General features: G+C 42.3%; 1 pseudogene; it reads left to right on the top strand.

Annotated features, from left to right (window-relative positions):
- The first annotated feature begins 6,538 nt into the window (after window positions 1-6,538).
- LOC150004518 (ATP-dependent RNA helicase DDX19B pseudogene) lies at window positions 6,539-8,357 on the top strand (annotated as a pseudogene).
- The last annotated feature ends 11,419 nt before the right edge of the window (window positions 8,358-19,776 follow it).

Below are 19,776 nucleotides of genomic sequence, written 5' to 3'. Positions count from 1 at the left end.
AAGTCATTGCTCCAACAATGAATTTTTGCTTTTAATATTGTCACCACGCCTTTGGAACAATATTGAGAAATGTACACTGTCCTTTCAGAGTGTTCATTCCAAAGAGACCAGACTTCTACTTGCAAGGCCAAGCTTGCTGTTTCTATCATCACACACTCTGTCTCCTGTAAAACCATCTCCTATCACCAGAATTCCTGCCAAGTTCCCCATTTAGAAGAGTCTCTTTCTTTTTCACACACAGTCATATGCAGAATGCAGAAGAGAGGATATACTTAAATGCTTCAGAAAATTCTTTATTTCAAAAATGGAAGCTGTGCCTCAAAAATTCCTGAACAGAACCTTCTAACTCATTAGCAATTACCAATTGCTTATTTCTGCAGTTAAAATAGAAGATAAAAATCTATCTCTAGGAAAGGACCTACAACATTATATTTGCACTGTTTATCATCTGCTTTGTTTCAATTAGATGGAAAGAACTATCTTTAACTACTATGGCTAAAAATGGGAAAATTGTAGTAAAGTCTCATTATTTCAGAATTTAGTATTTTGAAAATAACAATAATTCAACCTTGATTAAAGATTACTTTTGTAGCCTGTTTGAGAAAGGGATTATTGCAAAGAAAATGAATAGCATCAATAGTGTTCAGGAAAGATATTTAGCTCACTTAAGTCATAAAGTGCTTCAAGTATTATACATTTGTTAAAGAATAGCTATCTGCACACTATTGGTACAGAAAGAAAGTGCCTATATGTATGACAAATATGTGTTCATGGGATAATTCCCACTGCTATTGTAAACGTAATAGGTTTTGTTGTAATTACTGATCTACACACACTCATGCACTCACCTACAGTCAGGCAAGTATATACAAACAAGTTACCAACCCACATATTTTACTTGCCAACACCCATACCCCACCAGCAAGTAGGCCTCCCAGTTTAAAAAATGAAATAAAATCACTGATCCGACTTCTGGCATGTTGGAGGTGTAGGTAGACATGCTATATCTCCCTCTACAACTAAGAAGGATTACAACTTCCCCAAAACTGGAGACAACCAGAAATTCCAGAATACAGAGCTTCATGGAAAGTCCAACAAACAAGATATAAAGAATAAATACTCATCCATATAGGTAGGAAGGGTGGAGCTGGTGCGGAGAGGATGTGGTGGCAGCAGTGGCAACAGCAGCTATGGCCAGCAGGCAGAAAGTACAGTCACACACTTAAAAAAGTAGGTAGGGACACCTGAAAAACACTCCCAGCTCTAGACCAGACCCCACAGCTCATGGTTCCAGCCCGAGGGGGTTGGGAGCAGGGAGGGGATAAACTCTCATTGCTTCTGACTGTGAAAACCAGTGGGGGCTGGAGCAGAGGAAGAAACTACCAGTCTCTCAGGAGAGTCTGTTTGTTTAGAGGGCCCACACAGTCCTAGAATGTCCACAAACCTACCCACCAAGGGAACTACAACCAGGGAAACAGCTAGAGAGACACCAGTCCCATATGGGAAGCGAAAAAAGTGCCTGGAAAAGGAGCAAGTGCTGAGCAAGAGGCATTGTTCCCTCTCAGACCCCTCCCTCACATACAGCACCACAATGTGGTGAAATGGGTCTCCCCACACTGATAAATACCTAAGGCTCTGCCCCTTATAACATATCACGTGCAACAGAGGCAAACACAGGAGCCTGTCAAGTTGAGGAGACAGAGAAGTATGGCCCAAAAGAGGGAATGGATCAAGGTTCCAGAGGGAGAACTAAGTGACAAGGAAATAGCCGACCTAACAGATGCAGAGTTCAAAACACTAGTGATAACAATGCTCACAGACTTGACAGATATGCCTGAGTATGGCAAACACAGAAGGGAAGAAGTAAAGGATATGATAAGTGAAACGAAGGAAGATCCACATGAAACCAATGGTGAGGGGAAGAAAACCGCGGTTCAAATAAATGATTTGGAACATAAGGAAGAAATAAACAAACAGTCAACCAATACAGAATGAGAAAACAAGAATTGAAAAAAATGAGGAGAGGCTTAGGAACCTCTGGAACAACTTTAAACATGCCAACAACCGAATCATAAGGGAGCCAGAAGGAGAAGAGGAAGAGCAAGAAGTTAAAAATAATGAAAGAAAATTTCCCTAATTTGGTGAAGGAAATAGACATACAAGTCCAGAAAGTACAGAGTCCCAAACAAGATGTACCCAAAGAAGACCACACCAAGACACATCATAATTAAAATGCAAAAGATTAAAGATAAAGAGGAAGTCTTAAAAGCAACAAGAGAAGAGTTACCTGCAAAGGGGTTCCTATAAAACTATTAGCTGATTTCTCAAAAGAAAGTTTGCAGGCAAGAAGGGACTGGCAAGAAGTATTCAGGGTGATGAAAAGCAAGTACCTACAACCAAGATTACTTTATCCAGCAAAGCTATCATTTAAAATGAAAGGGCAGATAAAGAGCTCCCCAGACAAGGTAAAGCTAAAGGTGTACATTATCACCAAGCCATTATTGTATGAAATGTTAAAGGGACTTATTTAAGAAAAGGAGGATCAAAAATATGAACATTAAAATGACAACAAACTGACTTCCTGACAAGATGGAGGCATAAACACAGACACTGCATCTTCTCACAACTAAGAAGGAATTTACAACCACTTCAAAACTAAAAAAAAAAAAAAAAAAAATACACACACACAGAAAATATGGAAAATCAAAAATACATGGAAATTCAGCAAAGAAATAATCAGCCAGAAAGGTAGAAGGGATGGAGCCAGGACAGAGAAAAGGAGGAGCAAAGCAGCAGCTGCAGGGGCGGTGTTTGGCAGGCAGTAGGGGTAGAGGCGGTGGCAACAGGCAGGAGCATGGTGGGCGGCATGGCTAGCGGTACAGAAACTGTAGCCATGGCAAAAAACACAGTCATACAGTTTAAACCCAAGAAGTGATCCTAGCCCCAAACCAGACGAATCATAGCCCCAGACTAGAATGTGTAGTTTGTGGTTCCAGCACCTGGGAAAATAGAGCCCCATTGCTTTTGACTGTGAAGGCAGTAAGGGTTGGGGCAGAGGAAGAAGCTACCAGTCTCAAAAAGGAGGCAGCTTGCTTAGTACAGGAAGGGGGAGAAGAGCCTAGAAAAGCAGCGGCAACTGGCACTGTTCCCTCAGACCACTTTCCCACATAAAGCACCAAAACACAATGAAACAGGTCACCAGCAGGAATGAAAACCTAAGGCTCTGCCTCCTATAATGTAACAGGTGCAACAGCCCTACCCAAATCACAGAGGTAAACACAGAAAGCTTCCAAGATGAAACAGAGAAGTACAGCCCAGAAGTGGAAGCAGATCAAGGTCCCGGTGACACACCTAAGCAATGAACAGATAGCAAACCTAACAGATGAGGAGATAGCAAATCTAACAGATGCAAAGTTAAAGGCATTGGTGATAAAGATGCTCACAGACTTGACAGAAAAAGGTTAAACAAAACAGGAAAATAATGAAGGCTATCCTGGGTGAAATGAAGGGAAATCCACACTAAACAAGTGGTAAAGGAAAGAAAACCAGGGTTCAAATCATCAAATTGGAACATAAATAAGAAACAAACAATCAACCACTACAGAAGGAGGAAATGCGAATTGAAAAAAGTGAGGATTGGCTTAGAAACCTCTTGAATAGCTTTAAATGTGCCAACATCTGAATCATAGGGTTGCCCGGAGGTGAAGAGGAAGAGCAAGAAATTGAAAAATTATCTGAAAAAAATAATGAAGGAAAACTTCCCTAATTTGGGGAGGGAAATGGACATAGAGGTCCAGGAGCCCAGAGACTCCCAAACAAACTAGAACCAGGAGGACCACACCAAGACACATCATACTCAAAATGCCAAAGATTAAAGATAAAGAAAGAATCTTAAAAGCAGCAAGGGAGAGGAGGAGAATTACCTACAAAGGAGTACCTATAAGACTGTCAGCTGACTTCTCAAAAGAAATTTTGCAGGCAGGAAGGGACTGGCAGGAAATATTCAAAGTGATGAAAAGCAAGGACTCACAACCAAGATTACTCTATCCAGCAGAGATATCATTCAGAATGGAAGGGCAGAGAAAGTGCTTCCCAGACAAGGTAAAGCGGAAGGAGCTCATCATCACCAAGCCATTATTGTATGAAATGTCGAAGGGACTTATTTAAGAAAAGGAAGATCAAAACTGTGAACACTAAAATGAAAACAGTATCACAACTCTCAACAACAGAAGCTAGGGAATGGAAACAAAGGCAAACTAAGCAGACAACCAGAACAGGAACAGAATCATAGGTATGGGGAGCATGTGGCAGGGAGGTCAGTTGAGAGGGGGAAGGAGAGAGAGAGAGGGAAATGGTGCAGGAATAAAGAAGCATAGTAGAGACAGCCAACTGAGCTGGAGTCTGCACGATCCTTCCCCATGTGGGAAGGCCACCCTCCCCTCCACACTCCCACTCTTATTAGGGTTTTCTGGACCCAAGGGTAGGTAGGACGACGACCATGTCCAGTTTGAAGCAGCTAGAGGAGCTTGAGACCTTCGCCCATTGTCCTTTACAAGATTACAAAGGGTCCTAATATTTGAGGTGGGGAGGATAGTTAATTTTTACGAACCAGGGGTATGGACTTGGCGGGGGGTGCTGGGGGAGGGGGGTGCTGGGTGGAGGGGATCAAGGGGGAGAAAATTGGAACTGTTGTAACAATATAATCAATAATAAAAAAAAGAAGCATAGTAGGAGGCTGCGAAGTGGACAGGGGGATGTTGAAAAGAGCTTATATGCACAATCCATGGATATGAGCTAGTGGGGTTGGGGGACCTCTGGGGAGGTTGCTGGGTGGAGGAGAGCAAAGGGAAAAGAAATTTGGACAACTGTAACAGCATAATCAATAAAACATAAAAAATAAATAAAATGACGGCAAGCTCACAACTATCAATAATAGAACCTAAGAAAAATATAACAAAAAAAAACTAAACAAACAACCAGAAAAGGAACAGAATCACAGGTATGGGGACCATCTGGAGGATTATCAGTTGGTAGGGTAAGGGGAAGAAATGGGGAAATGGTACAGGGATTAAGAAGCATAATTGGTAAGTAAAATGTAGACAGGAGAGGTAAGAATAATATAGGAAAGGGTGAAGTCAAAGAACTTAAGTGCACAACCCGTGGACATGAACTAAGGGAGGTGGGAGTGCTGGAAGGAAGGGGGCTTCTGGGCAGAGGGGGGCAAAGGGGAAAGAAATTGGGACAACTATAACAGCATAATCAATAAAATATGCTTTTTAAAAAAATCACTGATTCTCTTTTTATCCACAACAGTCCCCTCTGTACTTGATTCTTAAATAGACTACTCTCCAAACTGCTTTTTCATAATTACATAATTGCAATTTTAGCACTGTAAAATTAAAAGAAAAAATGTTATTTCTTCATTGACTAAGAAGTCACCTACAAAAGAGGTGTGTGTCTTCTTCATGACTGCAGACTTCATCACAGAGTAGAAATGATCCAAATCCATGCCTACTAAACACAATACACCAAGATTCATTTACTAAATCAAAATAAATAATATGCTTTCTTAAAATGTTATTCTTAGAAGGGTTATATAAGCAACCTGCAGAAGATGAATGTTGAAAGCAGCTCCTCACAAGGTGTACATTTGAGAGGCACATACTAAGGATCTACCAGCCCCAGACCAGCAGATGATGAAATCTGACAGATTGGCTGCCATTATCTTCCCCATTCTGGGTGCCTGTCTCATACAATCTGCTCCCACAGGGCTGAGCCATTGCTTGTTCTAAAAACACCAACCACACACACACACTACCTCCAATCCTAGAAACTGAAGATCCCCACACTGCGGTAAACATTTGTTTTCTGAAGTTTTCTTAACTGAACTTTTAGGATTCATATTTACCACATGTTAAGTATGTACCAAATGCACAACATTCAGAAAATGTCCTCCATTTTTATTCTCAATAGTTCAAAAACATTTGTTCAACAAACAGGTACTGAGCATCTGCTATGTGCCAGGCACTGCAGCAACCACTGAAGATGTAAAGCTAACTCAGAGGCTGGTACTCTCCTAAAGGATATAGTTATGTATGTGGAGAACATTGTCACCAATACAAGACTAGCAGTGCGGTGGAAGAAAAGAATACAGTGACTCATTCTACCTGGAAGACTGAGGGACATCATGCTGCAGAGGCTATACTGAGCTGGCTTAAAGATGAGGAGGAGTTTACTTAGGGAAAAGAGCAGAAAGAGTGCTCCAGACACCACAAAGCCCTGAAACCTATTTGGAAAGCTGAAAACCTAGAATGACAAAGGAGAGAGTGTAGAGGGGACCAGGCTGGAGTGAGATTTGTGCAGGTCAGATTTTGAATGCCATGCTTCTATTTTATACTGAAGCAGTAAGGAATCACAAATTCTTGTTAGTCAAGAAACAACAATAAAATCAAGTTATATGAATATAATTGTGCCAGTTTGGAGGATGGATTGAAATGGGGTGAGGAAATAAGGACTAAAAGAAGAACTGTGGGTTTCCGGCCCCCAGCACCGGAGCGAATGACTTACCCTCCGCGGGGCCGGAGCCGGGCTCGCCGCGACTCCCGGAGCCCACGATCACGCGGTGCTAGCCGGCGAGGACACCAGCACCAGCATCCCACCCGCCCCCGGGACCATGGCCACTGACTCGTGGGCCCTGGCGGTGGATGAACAGGAAGCGGCGGCCGAGTCGTTGAGCAACTTACATCTTAAGGAAGAGAAAATCAAACCAGATGCTAATGGTGCTGTTGTCAAGACCAATGCTAATGCAGAGAAGACTGATGAAGAAGAGAAAGAAGACAGAGCCGCCCAGTCCTTACTCAACAAGCTGATCAGAAGCAACCTTGTGGATAACACAAACCAAGTGGAAGTCCTGCAGCGGGATCCAAACTCCCCCCTCTATTCTGTGAAGTCTTTTGAGGAGCTTCGGCTGAAGCCACAGCTTCTTCAGGGAGTCTACACCATGGGCTTCAACAGACCATCCAAGATACAGGAGAACGCGTTGCCTTTGATGCTTGCTGAGCCCCCACAGAACTTAATTGCCCAGTCTCAGTCTGGTACTGGTAAAACAGCTGCCTTTGTGTTGGCCATGCTAAGCCATGTAGACGCTGCAAACAGATACCCCCAGTGTCTGTGCCTCTCCCCAACATATGAGCTTGCCCTTCAAACGGGAAAAGTGATTGAGCAGATGGGCAAGTTTTACCCTGAACTGAAGCTAGCTTATGCTGTTCGAGGCAATAAATTGGAAAGGGGTCAGAAGATCAGTGAGCAGATTGTCATTGGCACCCCTGGAACTGTTCTGGACTGGTGCTCCAAGCTCAAGTTCATCGACCCCAAGAAGATCAAGGTGTTTGTTCTGGATGAGGCTGACGTGATGATAGCTACTCAGGGCCACCAAGATCAGAGCATCCGCATCCAAAGGATGCTGCCCAGGAACTGCCAGATGCTGCTTTTCTCTGCCACCTTTGAAGACTCGGTATGGAAATTTGCCCAGAAAGTGGTCCCAGACCCCAACATCATCAAACTGAAGCATGAGGAGGAGACCTTGGACACCATCAAGCAGTACTACGTTCTGTGCAATAACAGAGACGAGAAGTTCCAGGCCTTGTGTAACCTCTACGGGGCCATCACCATTGCTCAAGCCATGATCTTCTGCCATACCCGTAAAACAGCCAGTTGGCTGGCAGCAGAGCTCTCAAAAGAAGGCCACCAGGTGGCTCTGCTGAGTGGTGAAATGATGGTGGAGCAGCGGGCTGCCGTGATTGAGCGCTTCCGAGAGGGCAAAGAGAAGGTGCTGGTGACCACCAACGTGTGTGCCCGTGGTATCGATGTTGAACAGGTGTCTGTGGTCATCAACTTCGATCTTCCCGTGGACAAGGATGGGAACCCGGACAACGAGACCTATCTGCACCGGATCGGGCGCACTGGCCGCTTTGGCAAGAGGGGCCTGGCAGTGAACATGGTTGACGGCAAGCACAGCATGAATATCCTCAACAGGATCCAGGAGCATTTTAATAAGAAAATAGAAAAATTGGACACCGATGATTTGGACGAGATTGAGAAAATAGCCAACTGAAAAGCTCCACCAGTCATTGGTGCCCATCCTTGGCGCTCCCCTTTATGGGAGACTAGTGCTTTCACGTACAAGCCTCCACAGTCACCAGGAAGATGAAGGCACAAGTAGAGAGAAACTACCTACCTCACTTTAAATTATGTTTGGACTCGATAGAAATTGTGCAAATGATGGGGAAGGTAGAAATAATTGTTGACAAAATTTTTGAAGATTAGGCGTGAATACATAAATTTACCTTTTGGAAAAAAAAAAAAGAAGAACTGTGACAGGATAAAGAGAGGCAGCAAAAGATGAGAGGAACAGGACTCAGGGGCCTGGGAATGTCAGCAATGAGGAAGAGGAGGAACACAAGATGAGTCAGGATCCTAATTACAATGAAGATGACACAGATTTCCATGATCACAATGCAGAAGGAGGGGCAAGTTTGGGTGCAGAAGTGAGTTCAGCACTGGTAGTTAGTGGGCTGGTTTAGAGTAGTGAGGAGACGGGTGGGGTGGGGATGTCAAGGAATTCTACATCCAAGAGTCATCAGTGCTGAAGCTAAAGTCAGCCAGTATGAAAACAAGAGACAGCCAGGAGAGAAATGGTAGCCCAGAAGCGAATGGATGTGATGGAGCAGTCTGGATGCTGATATGTTGTGGCAACTTGTAGGAGAGAGCAATCCAGCTGAATAAAGTGGACCTCAGGGATGATCTTTTCAGCTGGGTGGATCAAGCACCATTCCCAAACTTCTTTTTCCTAAAGGCAGACCCTCATTTTTCCAATGTTTTAGTGAGAGGCAGCCATGCAGTGAGACGGAGACTCTGCTGGGAGCCTATGAAAACTATCGCTTCCTTGACCAAAACACCAGACTTAGTTGGTCTGCCTTGAATGAGAAAATGATGTCTAGAGGTTCTTGGAGCCAGTGTGTCACCCATGAGGTGACAAAAAGCCAATACATTAAAGATGGCAAAAAGAGATAAAGCTCCGGTGTCCAGAGGGCTGTAGGGAACTTACAGGCAAGGACCAAAGAAAAGCAGTATTATCAGAGGAAAACCGGACTTTAAATTAGTCAAAGAAAAGGGAAATGCATGCTAAGGAGATGCTGAGGATAGAAATTATGCCCTGCTACTTCCCCAGCACAGAGCCTGTGCATAGTAGGCACATACTACTCTTTTGCTGAATCAATAAATAGTGAGTGGATGACATATGGAAGTCTTAAAGAAAGCCAGCAGATAAGGGTAACATTTCTAAAAGCAAACAGCTGAGTAGGATGGGGACATGGTAAGCTGGTCACCTACATTGTCCCTTGGATAGAGTTCTCTGATCACAGTGAGGAATGAAGGAGGTGCTGGCTGAAGGGGAGAGGGAAAGGCAACCTAACTGTGTGTGGCCTGTGCAGTTTTAGGTCCCAGATCCTAGAGAAAAACAGAAGTATTGCTTGGAGTGAAAATCATCTGAGTCACTATACTGACCTTGGCACTTCTACCAGGTCCAATGGCAAAGGCAGTTCCAAAGGCCTTACAATATCTAAGGCCTATGTCCTTGGAGCTATGAAAGAACACTGTCTCACCCTCAGAAGCCCATAGCTCCAACCTACCCAGACACTCTTTAGGGGACACAGGGTATCATGTAAGGCAATGTTTATTCAACCTGGCTCCCAGGAAAGCCTAGGATCCACCAGAATCTTGATCATCTGATTCTTCAGGCCTGATAATACCAGAGTCTCAGAATATGGCTGCATTTCATCTGTGAGGACCAATTCCAAGGGCAGGAAGGTGGGCATTGGACAAGAACTAGCCAACTTTAGGATTCCAAGGGAAATAACCTTGTGAGATGTTGCTGCTTCAGCAAGCTTCCTCATGGAGAAAGATGTTCCAGCAGTAGGAGAAGGCTCACAGGTGGAGGAAACTTGCCATCTGAAAAGTAGAATACCCCACAAAACCTCACAGCCTTCTAAATATTACTGCAGCCTCATTTCCCCCATGAATAATCCCTTTTATATACACTATTTCTTCCTTGACTTCTCCTTCCCTGAATGAATTCAATAAGAAAAATAAATATAATGATTCCTTATGTGGTCTTTCTACAAATAGAAGTATATATAACATTATATAAATAACATAAAATACATACATATGTCAGAATTACACGGAGAAGGAAATAAAATTTAATCATCATTAAGCATGTGGGCACTGCTTTATTTCCAATATTGAGATATATTTTATATCATTTAAATGATGTCTAAATGTTCCACTTAAGGAAAAATGACATTTTCAAATGTTGAGTTTTACATATATAAGTCCAAGAGTGTCTTACTAAATACTGGAGCGCTAATTTAATTTTCAAAAGACCGAGTATATACTCCAGTTAAAACAGCATTTAATACCTGGATCTGTATTAGTAGGCTTCCTCACACATTACCTGGTGGAAATGAAGTCCTAACAAGGTACAGCACCACCTATTGACCGCACACTAAAAATACAGTCTCATGGCCCATTTTAGCATGTTCAGGCTAAAAGACACACCATTCATTTCATACAAACTGATCTTTACATTGCAGATTTAATAGAATCAAAGTAGGAATAAAACTATAAACACAGCCAAAGTATTCTGCCTTACCCCATTTTTTTCTTATGCTAGCCTCTATTCAGTCTATGAATGTGTTTAAAATGTCGCTGAATTCTTTTTTTTAAGTATATTTTATTGGTTATATTGTTACAATAGTTCCAGTTTTTCCCCTTTGCTCCCCTCCACCCAGCACCATACCTCCCCTAGTAATCACCCCCCCCAAGTCCGTGCCCATGGGTTGTACATACAAGCTCTCCCACTTCACCCTTACATATATTCTTCTTCTTCTTCTTTTAATAAGTAAATTATTAATTAATTATTTTAACAATAAAAAATAACAATCCCTCCCTCTCAGGCTTAAGACCCTTTATAATCTTATAAAGGACAATGAGCGAAGGTCTCGTGCTCCTCTAGCTGCTTCAAACTGGACATGGTCGTCGTCCTACCTACCCTTGGGTCCAGAAATTCCTAATAAGAGTGGGGGTGTGGAGGGAAGGGTGGCCTTCTCACATGGGGAAGGATCGTGCAGACTCCAGGTCAGTTGGCTGTCCCCGGACAATGGCATGCTTGATTAACAGGTTGGCATCCTTGTTGTATTCTGGGGACAACAGATTTGGCAACAGGGTTAAAAGACATCATTCAATCCATAACCACTAGATAACAGGAGGCAGGGATTAATTTTTCAATGTACTCCATTTTTTAATGTCATTTCTTACATCTCTATTACAAGAAATCTTGTTAAATACTTTTCACTCCCTGGCTCATTAAATGCACACTTATTGGGCACCTATATATGCCAGACTATGCATCTGGCTATAGCATTACAGTTAACAAGACCAGCCTTGTTGGGGGGCTTGGTTAAAAAGGTAGAGGGATTAAAGAGTACAAATTGGTGGTTATAAAATAGTCACAGGGATGTAAAGTACAGTATAAGGAATACAGCCAATGATATTATAAAAACTCTGTATGGTGTCAGATAGGCACTGCACTTATGAGGGGATTACTTCGTAAGTTATGTAAATGTCTAATCACTATGTTGTACATCTGAAACTAATATAATATTGAATGTCAACAGTAATTTTTAATTTTTTTTTAATGACTGGCCTGGCCCCATGACCTTTTGAAGACTACAATATTTTTAGAATTTGACTACCTCTCACCAACTGCACTACAAACGGTTTTGTCAGAGCTACCTGGATTATTGCAAGAGCCTCACCACTGGTCACCCTGCTTTCATTCTTCTGCCTCCACAATCTCTTCTCAACAGACGATAGAGAGAGCACTTTGCAGCCTAAGTCAGATGAGAAACCTGCTCTACTCTAACCCACAAAGTTTTCCTGTCATCCAGAGTCAAATCCAGTTTTTCCTGCCTGAGGTCTAGCCTCCCCTCTCTACCTCTGTCCCTCTCAACTCTGATCATCCAGCCACCCACACTGTCCTCCCTGAGAAGCCTCGGGGCCTTTGCACTTGCTAAACCCCTCTGCCTGAATGCTCATCTCCCCAGAGACCTACAGACTCCCTCCCCCACTCCCTGCAGTTTTTACTCAAATAGCCCCTCTTTGCCAACTCACAAAATCACAACACCCTGTCCTCTGTGCTGGTCCCTTACCCTCCTTGCCCTGCTTTACTTCTCTCCACAGTACTTGTCACCATTGGATATACCTATTTCTTTGCTGTTGTCTTCCCTAATTAGATTTTGAGCAGGGACTTTGTTTTTTGTTTTTTTGTTTTTCTTTAACAACCAAAGCATTCTAGATGTTTATTTGTTTTGGGGGTTTTTTTTGTTTTTGTTTTTTTGGGTTTTTTTTGGTTTTTCAATTACAGTTGTCCCATTTTTCCCCCATTGCTTCCCCACACCCAGCCCACTCCTTCGCTCACAATCATATCCCTCCCCATTGTCCATGTCCATGAGTCATTTATACACGTTCCTTGACTAGACCCTTCCCTTACTTATCCCCCTTCTTTCCCTCCCCCCTATTGACTACTATTCTACTCTTTGTCCTATTTAGTTCGTTTGTTTGTGTTGTTCTTTAGTTTCCTGTATTAGGTGATATCATATGGTATTTTGCTTTCTTTGCCTGGCTTATTTCACTAAGCATAATTCTCTCTAGTTCCATCCATGTTGTCACAAATGGCAGGAGTTCCTTCTTTATTTCTGCTACATAGTATTCCATTGTGTAAATGTACCACTGTTTTTTGATCCACTCATCTACAGATGGGCACTTAAGCTGTTTCCAGTACTTAGCTATTGTAAACAGGGCTGCTATGAACATAGGGGTGCATAAGTTGTTTTTAATTAGGGCTTTACGATTTTTCAGGTATAATCCTAGCAGTGGAATCGCTAGTTCAAAAGGCAGTTCCATTTTTAGTTTTTTGAGGTAATTCCATACTGTTTTCCATAGTGGCTGCACTAGTCTGCATTCCCACCAACAGTGCAGTAGGGTTCCCGTTTCTCCACATCCTCGCCAGCACTTGTTGTTTGTTGATTTGTTGATGATGGCCATTCTGACTGGTGTTAAGTGGTATCTCATTGTGGTTTTTATTTGCATCTCTCTGATGGCCAGTGATGTTGAGCATTTTTTCCATGTGTCTATGGACATTCTGTATGTCCTCTTCGGAGAAGTGTTTGTTCAGGTCCTTTGACCATTTTTTAATTGGGTTATTTGTTTTCTTGATGTTGAATCGTATAAGCTCTTTATATACTTTGGAGATCAGTCTTCTGTCTGTGATATCATTGGCAAATATGTTTTCCCATGTGGTTGGTTTCCTTTTCAATTTGCTGACGTTTTCTTCTGCTGAGCAGAAACTCTTTAGTTTGATGTAGTCCCATTTGTTTATTCTTTCCTTTATTTCTCTTGCCTTAAGAGATGTATCCATGAAAATATTGTTACGTGGAATATCTGAATTTTCCTGCCTATATTTCCCTCTAGGATTTTTATGGTGTCATGGCTTACATTTAAGTCTTTGATCCATCTTGAGTTTATTCTTGTGTGTGGTGAAGTTGCTGGTCTAGTTTCATTTTTTTTTTGCACGTCCCTGTCCAGTTCTCCCAGCACCATTTGTTAAAGAGGCTCTTCTCACTCCATTTTATGTTCCTTCCTCCTTTATCAAATATTAGTTGACCAGAGAGGCCTGGGTTTATTTCTGGGCTCTCTGTTCTGTTCCACTAATCTATATGTCTGTTCTTATGCCAGTACCAGACTGTTTTGATCACAGCGGCCTTGTAGTATTGTTTGATGTCTGGTATCGTGATTCCTCCTGCTGCATTCTTCTGTTTCAAGATTGCTTTTGCTCTTCGGGGTCTTTTTCGGTTCCATATGAATTTTTGGAGTATTTGTTCTAGGTCTGTGAAATATGTCATTGGCATTTTATTAGGGATTGCATTGAATCTGTAAATTGCTTTGGGTAGTATGGACATTTGATGATGTTGATTCTTCCCATCCAAGAACATGGTATTTGCTTCCATTTATTTGTATCTTCCTTAATTTCTTTCTTCAATATTGCATAATTTTCAGTGTACAACTCTTTTATCTCTTTGGTTAAGTTTATTCCTAGGTACTTTATTTTTCTTGTTGCTATAGTAAATGGTATTTTCTTTTGTCTCTCTCTGATATTTTATTGTTGGTGTTCAGAAATGCCTTAGATTTCAGTATATTTATTTTGTACCCTGCTATTTTGCCAAATTCACTTATTATATCGAGTAGTCTTTTAGTGGAGTTATAGCGTTTTCTATGTATACTATCATGTCATCTGCATATAATGATAGTTTTACTTCTTCTTTCCCAATTTGGATGCCTTTTATTTCTTTTTCTTGTCTGATTGCTGTGGCTAGGACTTCCAACACTATGTTGAATAGAAGTGAGAGAGTAGACAGCCTTGTCTTGTTCCTGATTTCAGGGGGAATGCTTTCAGTTTTTGTCCATTGAGTACGATGTTGGCTTCGGGTTTCCCATATATAGCCTTCATTATGTTAAGGTATGCTCCCTCTATTCCCATTTTGCTGAGTGTTTTCATCATAAATGGCTGTTGTACTTTATCAAATGCTTTTTCTGCCTCTATTGATATGATCATGTGATTTTTGTCTTTCATTCCGTTTAGGTGATGTATTATATTTATTGATTTGCGAATATTAAAACATCCTTGCATCCCTGGGATGAATCCCACTTGATCGTGGTGTATGATCTTTTTCATGTATTGCTCGATCCTGTTTGCCAGTATTTTGTTGAGGATTTTAGCATCTATGTTCATCAGTGATATTGGCCTGTAGTTTTCTTTCTTTGTTGTGTCTTGACCTGGTTTTGGGATTAGGGTAATACTGGCTTCATAGAAAAAGCTTGAGATTTTTCCCTCTTCTTGGATTTTTTGGAATAGTTTGAGGAGGGTAGGAGTTAGTTCTTCCCTAAATGTTTTGTAAAATTTGCCTGTGAAGCCATCCAGTCCAGGGCTTTTGTGTGCAGGGAGATTTTTTATTACTGTTTCAATTTCCTTCTTTGTTATTGCTCTGTTGAGACTTTCTACTTCTCTTGATTCAGTTTTGGAAGCTTATATGTTTCTAGAAATTTGTCCATTTCTTCTACGTTGTCAAATTTCTTTCCATACAGTTGTTTGTAGTGATTTCTTACAATTGTTTGTATTTCTGTGGTATCAGTCGTGATTTCTCCTCTTTCATTTCTGATTTTGTTTATTTGAGTCTTCTCTCTCTTTTTCTTGATGAGCCTGGCTAGAGGCTTGTCGATTTTGTTTACTTTTTCAAAGAACGAGCTCCTAGTTTTGTTGATTTTTTGGATTGTTTGTTTAGTCTCTATGTCATTTAATTCTGCTCTGATCTTGATGATTTCCTTCCTTCTTCTTGTCCTAGGCTTTGTTTGTTGTTGTTGTTCTAGTTCTTGTAGCTTTAGGATCAAGTTTTTTATTTGAGATTCTTCTATCCTTTTCAGATATGCCTGTATTGCTATGAACTTCCCTCTTAAGACTGCTTTTGCTGTGTCCCATAGGTTTTGGGCTGTTGTGTGTTCATTGTCATTAGTTTCTAGAAATTTCTTGGTTTTTCTTTGATGTCATTGTTAAACCATTCAGTGTTTAATAGCGTGTTTTTCATTCTCCATTAGTTTGGGTGTCTTTGATTTTTTTCTCTGAGGTTGATTTCTAGTTGCAAGGCATTGTGGTCTGAAAAGAGACCCGATATAATTTCAATTTTCTTGAATTTGTTGAGGCTTGCTTTGTGTCCTATCATGTGGTCTGTCTTTGAAAATGTGCCATGTGCATTTGTCATAGTTGTTTTTAAGGTTGTCGAGTATATTGAGCTTCTTCACCACCAATGTTTTGAATTCCATGTCTGACATTTGGGCTATGTCTATTCCATCTACCTCTCTTTCTGGGGATTCCTCTTTTCTTTTCATTGAGAGGTTGTTTCTGCATCTTACCATGTTGGATTCTTCTTATTTATGTTTGTTTTTTGGGTTTGTCTGCTTTGACTTCCCACCTTTGTGGTATGAGATTCTTTATGGGAGATCTGGGGGTTTCAGTGGTGCAGTCTCTTTGATCTTCTGAGCCTGATGTTCTTGGGGTACCCTTTATATCATTTGTTTATGCTGTCCAGTTATATTTCAGATGCTCTTCGTTAGGATCTTCCTTCTGGCTAGTTGATTAAGAGTCACTCTATCCACTATGTCTTGAGTTCTTTTGTGGAGATGCTGTTAAAAACATAAACACACAGCCCAGGCAGGACCCCCGCACCCTCAAAAATATCCCCCACCCTCTATCCCACTATCGTCAGCCAACGAGTCAGTATTAATATAAATGTAGAGAGATTAGAGCTTTTATACTATAGGAAGAATAGATAAGAGTTGTTTTTAGGGAGGAAAAATATTATTTTTGAGAGAGGGGATAATAGATTAATAATAGTTGAGACTGTGCAAGACAGTAGGTAATATTTACATTGTATGTTAATAAGTATAGAAGAGAAAAAGGGAAGAGTGCAGAATATAGTAAGAAAGTGGAATTGTATAGTATTGGATTTATATAGTAGTTATATTCTATTTATTTAGAGTGAAAGGGAGGCTAAACTAGACCCACAAACATATAAACAACAATTAAAGAGGAAGAATGAGAAGGAGAGATTGTATGAAACAAATTAGAGATATAATATTTTTGCCCCCTTCAGGAAGAAAAAGAAAAAGGAGAAAGAAAAAAAGGGGGCGGGGAATGTTTTTACTCATTTCAGCCTTTGTGTGTCCTTTTCTTTTTCTGCGTCCACAGCTGGTCTAATGTGGCAGGTCAGAGGTTCCTATTCCTTGCAGCAGCGCTGTGCACACGGTGACCAGCACAGCGCATTCCTTTGGCGCCCATTGGAGCTAGCTGAGGTGCCCCTGCGCGCAAGGCGCCCGAAAGCCCACCTCAGGCCTGCCACGCCGTGCTCCGGGAGCTGGTCTCTCGCCTCTTAGTGCGGGGCCCTGGACACTTGTGCTCAGCAGAAGTGAGTGTCCATGAGTCGCTACTGTCCGCTGTTCCCACGCCGCAGCCACCCACCATTCCTGCGCCCGCCTGGGTGGGCATGAGCAGAACCTGAGCAAGTGCTTTGCGCTCTGGCCTGGCACTCTGGCCTGGTGCCCACTGGAGCTGGCCAGGGGCGACTGCGCACAGTCTTCTGCGTGTCCAGTTGGCCCTCCCTGCACCCATTGGGGCACTGATCTTACGTCTGTTGGGGTGTGTTCGAGGGGCACCTGGACGCGCGGCACTGTGCACCTGGGCCAGTGAATAAGGGCACTTCCCTATGCGCACCCGCGTGACCCAAGGGGAGGGTTGGGGAGTGGGTGAGCGCACTTCTGCGCCTGCGCTCTTCAAGAATGTCCTATCACCCCCAACTTTCCACCCCTCTCCGCAGTTCACAAGAGAAAAATACAAAGGAAAAATTATGTTTTCACCTGTACAACAGCATGCTGTCTCCTGTCTTCCAGCGTTAATGCCACCTGGTCAAGTCCCATCTCTGCCAGCGGGCAGAGATCTGCTTTCCTCCTGATTACCCTCTGGGGAAGCATGTGGTCGCCAAAAAGCCTTTGTGTCCTTCCAGCCACAGCTCAGGCAGCCACCCCAGTCAGGAATCCCATTTTGTTCCTTTTTCTTCCTCTATTTTCACTAAACAGGTTGTTCCCAGATGGTTTTTCTCTAATCCAGCAGTGCCAAGGCTGGACTCCTGCCAGTGTCCAGCTGCTCACTGAGATGTTCTGTCTGCAATTAGTCCAAACTACAGACTGGTCTCGGGAGCCTGAGAGCGCAGCCTCCCCTCAGTCCTCCACCATCTTCCTCTCAGGGACTTTGTTTTGTTGACTGCAGAATTCCTAGAGCCTAAAATAGCATACTTTGTCTTTTGTTGAATAAAGTTTCACTCTCTTCCTTGAGTATCACTCTGAATCTCCAGGCTCCTGGTTTCTGAGGACAGGGAAGATACCAGGCATGGGAAGCCCCACACTTGTCCCTGGTCCAGGACAAATTGCTTGTCATATGTGTGTTTGGGTCAGGTTCATTTCACTAGTGTTCAGGTTGTACAGTCACACCGGGCTGCATGCTCAGAAGGGTATGTATGCACTTGGCCTAATGCTCTGTAGTCGCTGACTAGGAATTCTTTTTTTTTTTTTTACTAGGAATTCTTAATAGTTTTTGAATATGGGGACCTGCATTTTCATCTCACACTAGACCCCACATATCATGTAGCTGGTCCTGTTTTGAGGAGTTAGGGTAAAGAGATATGTGAGTAAAATAGTCCACTGAGAACCACCAAAACATAAAGAGATCTCATAGTGCATGAACATTTAGCCCAGTGATAGCCACCAGCTAGTCACTAATAATCCAGGGAGAGGAGCTTGGCCCCTGAGGCAGATGGACAGCCAAACCCTTCCGTGAGCTGAGGGATTCTTCCCAGCAACTCCCTCCTCTGCACCTTTCTCACTCCCATCTCCCCCTGCCATCAGGCCATAGCCAGGGTCATTGTCAATGAACGGCAAAAGAAAGGCATGTTAACATGATAAAACTGTAAAATTAACTACTGTAGAGCTTCAATTTAAAATAGACAGGGGAGCTCCATTTTAGTGGGGAAAAGAGATGGCTTGTGATTCTAGCTGAGATGTTGATGGGAGAGAAGGATAGGTGCCCAAGAAGAGTGAATACAAAACAGGGAGCAAAAAGGTAGGGAGGGAAAAGAAACTCCTCTGAATACTTAACAACTGGTTTGGCCCAGCTCAGGGAACCAAGAAATGGCTTCTTGTGCAGCCCTGGTCTTAGTGAGAGAGGTGGCCCAGGGGACAACCCAGGGCAGAGGGTGTTCCACTGACCCCTGTTGTTTCACACAGGAAATGTCCATGCTTGGTGCTGGCAAGGCCTCATGGGGTTTTCCCAGAATGATGAATACACACAAAATAATCAAGATTCCAGGGGGTGGGGGAAGTGGTAAGATGCGAGTATGGAATATTTTCAAACCTATTTCTTTTAACAGAGCAATTACTTGGTGATCCATGTGGAAACGAAGAACAGAGCAGGACACGTTTCCAGAGAGGGGCTAGAATGATCTCAGACAGTGTCAACTCTGAGACCCTGAGTATGGACTAGAAGGCTGCAGTCACAGAACAGAAAAACATAAAACTTGTAAGATGTTTACTTTGTGACTCAGTTTGCTTTCCTCCTTCCTCCCCGAGTGCAGGCAGTCATGGGAAGTGACCAGATAAAATGCCACTGTTTACATTCAAAGTAAATTCTCTAGTCATCCATCAGCAACATTAACCTAAGGTGAAAATTAGATTTCATTTTAATTATATCCGAAGTAAATTATCAGGACAGAATTTTGCAGAAAAGTGTTTAAAATGCCTCAAGATGGGACAGAAAAATTTATATAATCTTGTCTATGACATAGGAATCCATTGTCATTTCCTTCCTAAAGTTTTCTAAGGGGTTTAGAAGAATGTCTCTCTGGTTTCCTTTAGTGTCTAAGAAACAGTTTCAAAAATACAGGCTGGTATTTCCTCACTACAAAGCTTAAGGAAATAAAGGCATAAAGATTTATGTTGCTAGGACAATTTATGTTTCTGTTTTTGAATATTGGTGGACTAACAAGGCTACTGCTGCCA

The sequence above is a fragment of the Furipterus horrens genome, unplaced genomic scaffold (genome assembly GCF_987537825.1).
Source record: "Furipterus horrens unplaced genomic scaffold, mFurHor1.1.pri manual_scaffold_7, whole genome shotgun sequence".
NCBI lineage: Eukaryota > Metazoa > Chordata > Mammalia > Chiroptera > Furipteridae > Furipterus > Furipterus horrens.
This window is presented reverse-complemented; position numbering and strand designations above follow the sequence as displayed.